The sequence below is a fragment of the Pteropus alecto genome, unplaced genomic scaffold, assembly GCF_000325575.1.
Source record: "Pteropus alecto unplaced genomic scaffold, ASM32557v1 scaffold157, whole genome shotgun sequence".
NCBI lineage: Eukaryota > Metazoa > Chordata > Mammalia > Chiroptera > Pteropodidae > Pteropus > Pteropus alecto.
Genome location: NW_006440626.1, coordinates 4,508,202 through 4,513,518, shown reverse-complemented (window position 1 = coordinate 4,513,518; position 5,317 = coordinate 4,508,202).

Below are 5,317 nucleotides of genomic sequence, written 5' to 3'. Positions count from 1 at the left end.
TTATTTCCATTTATAAACTAGAAAACAGAGACCATGAACGTAACCCGCTACAGTTGATGACGTTATTGCTGCCAATTATCTGCCACCTTGACTTGAAACAGCTCCCACCTGCCTGTTGCAGTAAAGCGGGCTTGGCCAATGCGGCTCTCGAGGGAAGTAACCCTTGCCAGAAGTTTTCGAAGTCATCTGTGGTTCCACCTTCATTCTCTCCTCTCTGCCACGAGAGCATGCCCCATAGAGGGGCCGCCTCTCCAGCCTGGACCCCAGAAAGAAGACGAAGTAAATCAGAGACTTGGCTGACCAGCAGCTGGTGTTTAAGCTGAGTGAGGAGTAACCTGTGGTTGATGTGAGTCACTGAAAATCAGGGCTGTGACCACAGCTGACTGAGACGTTGGCTCTAAGGATTTGAGAAGGGGAAGCTTTCTCTATGGTTCGCTAGAGACACCCTAAAGGAGAGATGGGGAGGTGCCGGCCAACGGGGATTTACTCACGTGAGTGCTCTGGTCACACAGGTTCCCCTTTCTGGGTGTATAGCCACCAAGATGCCGGCGTATTGTTGTCCCAAATGGACGCTCCTCAGGGGCGCGCTCAGGCCCCAGCCTGCCTCTCCAGCCTCATCTGCCCACTGCTTTTCTCTCTAATTTCCCGTGTTTTTTCCGTCTCTGTCCTGTGCCCACCGCAAGAGCAGGCATCTGGGAAAATCACTTCATTTATCCAAACCTCAGTTTCCCTACCTGTAAGGGGGAGGATAATGAGACCACTCAGAATTACCGATTTAAGGATTAAATGAGTTAACATGGGAGAGCGCCTAGCCCTCCTAGATCTCTGTCGAATGAATAAACAAATAAATAAACACTTGACGTCTGATGCCAAAGAACCATCTGGCTTATCAAACAGTCCCTTTAGGTTTAGGTTATTACAAATCAATCTCCTCCGGCTTGAGCACGTTTGGAAAAGCTGATAAAGCTGGAGTTTCTGAACCTATAAAATCAAAGCAGCGGTGACCTCGGCAAGGGGCAGCCCTCCGACGAGTGTCATTTTGCAGCAAGTGTCAGCTGGAGCCCTGCGCAGAGAGACACGTGCTCTGGTGAGGCTCCTCTTCTGAATGCTGCTCCTTGGGATGCAGACTCCTAGGAACAAGGCAATTGATTTCTGCATGGCAGACATAAAGGCCCACGCAACGTGGGACCTGGAACGACATTGAGACAGTCAATTAATGCCAGGCACAGAATTTGACCTGTGTCTTTTTCAAAGAAGGCAGCCCACCAGTCGGCTCGGTGCCCCTTGCTGGATTCTGAAAACCCAGGTGCTGAAAAATGCTTCTCCTTGTCTACTAATCAAACCACAAACTCAGCTCGGGAAGCACATATTTATGGTAGAATTGCCCACATAACAATGTCAGGTCAACCGAAAATCCCAGAACTATGCGAGGCATGTGGGAAACATGGAGATGGGAGGAGGGAGCTCGTATTTATTGAGCATCTATTACGTATAAGGCATCGTGGAGACATGTTTTCATTTAATTCTCCCAATAATCAGGCAAGGTGGGTGCTGTTACCTTTTGACCCAGGGAAAGGCATGGAGACTGAGGAAGGCTGAGCAGCAGACCTAGGGCTGCAGAGCCCAGAGGGCCAGAGCCTGGGCTCAAATCAGCCCTGTCTGATCCCCCAAATCGTGCATTTCCCACACGCTGCCTCCCACAACCCTGCAGAGCCTCCGGGTGGTTAAAAGGTGACATAAGGAGGGCTGGCCTTGGGTTACACTGTGTTCTTTTGGGATCAGGACTGGACTGAGCTGGGCGGGTGCCTGGGGGAAGGCTTGCTTTTATCGAAACGTTTGTTCGCAAGTGAGTACAGGAGAGGCTGCGTGGGGGAAAAGGGGACAGTTACGAGATGAACTGTGTCCCCCAAAATATATATGTTGACTTCTAACCCCCAGGACCTCATAATGTGACCTATTTGGAAACAGGGTCTTTACAGAGATGATCAAGGTCATGATAAGGTCATAGGGTGAGCTCTAATTCAATACGACACGTGCATGTCCTTATAAAAAGAGGACATTTGGACACAGAGACAGACATGCACAGAGGGGAGATATGTGAAGAGACATAGGGAGGTGGCCATGTGAAGGCAGAGGGCTGGAGTGAGGTATCTGTAAGCCAAGGCACACCAAAGATTGCTGGAAACCACCAGAAGCCAGGAGAGAGGCCCGGCTGTAACGCATTGTCTCTCTCGGCCTCAGAAGGAACCAACCACCCCTGCCGACACCTTGAACCCAGACTCCTGGCTCCCAGAACTGTGAGACGATAAATTTCTGTTATTTTAAGCCACCAAGATCATGGCACTTTGTCCTGGCAGCTCTGGGACACTCTGGTGGTGGCCTCAGCTTCCCTTCTCTTGCTGGATCATTCGGCTCCGGCCCCAGCTCGGACAGGCCACTTCCTTAGCAAAACCAGCCTGACCTCCCTCCATTGGAGGGCTTTGGTGATTTCTCTGTTGTCATTGGTACTCCCATGTGAAGTCACCCCCACCCCTCACCCCGTCCCAAGGGAGCTGTAGTGAAGACACGGTTCTCATCATATTTCCAGCACTGCCATGCTGTCCGAGGGGCAGACAGACCCTCCCCACGGTCTAGAGAGTGGGGCCGTTCAGCCAGCAGACTCCGCACAGGCCAGCTGCAGGACAGAAGAGAGAAATCACAGAATGGCACATCTCACTCCTAACCCTGTCCCACCCCCAGGATTATTTTAAAATTCTTTAGGATTCGGAATTTTAATCGATGAATTCATTGCTTAATAGTCAAGCCTGTCTATTTTCTCACGCCGTAACAGGGATGGGCTAAGGGCCTGGCAAATGCTGCTTATGTTCCAATGTCGAACGGCAGAGAAGAGCTGCTGCGCACCTCAGCAGATTAGTCACTGAAATTCAGCCCGTTCACGATCGTCATTTAGGCATCTAGATCAAATCAGAGTGAGATCCGCCCTCCCCCTTTCAGCTCATCTCAAGAATGTGAGGCGTCTGGTCTTTGTGTAACATTGCTTCCAATAACCTTGGCTTCTTAGGGGAAGAAGCAGAGATGAATGAGCCACAGGGAAACACTAATTTCCATATATTAGAGATGATGAAAAATGTTAATGGCTTAAACGAAGCTAATCTACAAGATTAAGAATATAACAGACAAATTTAAGGGCAGAGACTCCACATTGAGTTTCTGGCAGCTGATGAGAATCCTGACACTTCACGTTGCTGTGGGAGAGCGGCTGGGGGCGCGGAGCTAGCAGGAGATGATGCCTCCAGCACTGAGAACCTGGGGGAGGCGTCCCAGCCCTGCTGCTCAGAGCTGTGTGACCTTGAGCCAGTGACTCAGCCTCTCTAAGGCCCCAATCCCTCATCTGCCTAACTCTCTGAAGAGCCAAGAGACTAAATAGAGATGTGTTCAAGTGCTTTGCCAACTGTAAAATGCTCCACGAACGTTAGGAAGCACAAGGCCAAGGGGATTTGAACAATCCCGAGGGGATTGAACTGTGAGCAGTGGAAACCTTCCGAGATAAATAACCAGTAAACACAGCGAACGTGTTATGTTTCCCCCTGTAGCTTCCTAAAATACTTTAAAAGAGGAAATCTATGGGCCTCAGGATGAGGCTTGTCAGACAACCCCTGCCTACACGGCAGGTAAAAGAACCTTCGGACATTTTGTTCCCAAGTCGCAGGCCATTACTGTCCCTAATGGGGACTGCAGCTGGTTAAGGCAGTTAATTCAGCCCTTCTCTTCAATAGAGCAGTGACAATTTAGAGGCTGAGGCAGCAGGGCCATGCTCAGCAGTGGCTCTCGGCAAACAAGTGAATAAACTGGCATGGATCTGGCCAGCCATAGACCAAATGGCCTTGGACAGCTGTACTTAGCCAGAGAGCAGAGCTCACAGAAGGCCGACTCTGTTCCCTCCGCAGCTTTTGCAAAGACTGGGAAAGCCCATCCTCCCCACAGGGTCCCCAGGCTCCTGTTTATCTGGAGGGCACCCATGTGGATCTTGATGGATAGGCAGAAGGTACAGCTCGTGCTCCTCCTGTGAGGGCCCCTTGCCTCATGAATGTAGGAAGTTTTGGCTTCATGTTTCCTGATAGTCCCAAAGGACTGTACCCTCTTTCATGGTCCCCATGAGGGGGAAGTGTGCCTGCTGGTACCTGCCTGCAGGTCCTGCAATGTTTCCACTGAGGTAGGTGGCCATGCTTCGCTGCCTCCCATCACAGACCAAACTCCCCTACTCCCATCTCTTTTTGTCTCAAATCAGCTTCTCAGTTATGTCCCATCCTGTACCTTCTCCAAAGGCTTTCGAAGCGCCAGCTGCTGCTGCCTACAGCGGGTCTGTCATTGACTCGCCATCGCTTTCCGTATCTCTCGGCTCCGCTGGTCTGAGTTAGTTTTCTTCCCTTTTGCTCATTCTCTTTATCTTTGGAATTTGCGCTTTTCAAGCCATGTGTTTATTCTCACACTTGGCTTAATCTAGCATCACCGTTTCTAGTTCAGTCCTTTATTGTTTGTTTGTTTGTTTGTTTGGGGGTACTGGGGGAAACACAGGTGGAACAGACAGGTTTAGGGTTAATAAAAGTCAGTTCCTCTGGGTCTGGTGGCCACTCTCTGAGACTCTTTTACAGAGGGGTGTGGAGGTGGAGCAAATATCCCTTCATAATGAAATTAACTACTAAGAGACACTACTAAGAGTTCCCCACCACTGTTTTAAAAAATGAAGTATAAACATGTTTGTCATATGCAACAGAATTCAAAACTAATTTTTAAGATGGCAGAGTAGGTAAACTCTGTGCTCACCTCTTTCCAACCACATCAAAATTACAACTAAACTGCAGAACAGCCATTGTTGAGAACCTCCTGAAGTCTAGCTGAAGAAAACTAAGAATGTACAGAAGAAGCCACATGAGAATGGTAGGAGGGGTGGAGACACAGAACAGGTTGGTCCCACAACCATGAGTGATAGTTAAAAATTGGGAAGGATATCTCAGCCATGGAGATTGCCCCTGAGGAGCACGGGATCCCAGCCCTACACCAGGCTCCCCAGCCCAGGGTTTCAGTGGTAGAAAGAAAGTCCTCATAACTTCTAGTTGTGAAAACCAGTGGAGATTGTGGCTGAGTAAGACGAGGGCTGCTGGAGTCCCAGGCACTCTTCTTAAAGGGTCCACCCATGAACTTCCTCACTGACAGACTCACTTGCTCTGAGCTCCAGTGCTGGAGCAGCAGCTTGAAGGGTGCCAGGGACACACAGGGAGGCACTGAATTGTCTGGCTTCAGAGTGAGGGCTAGAGAG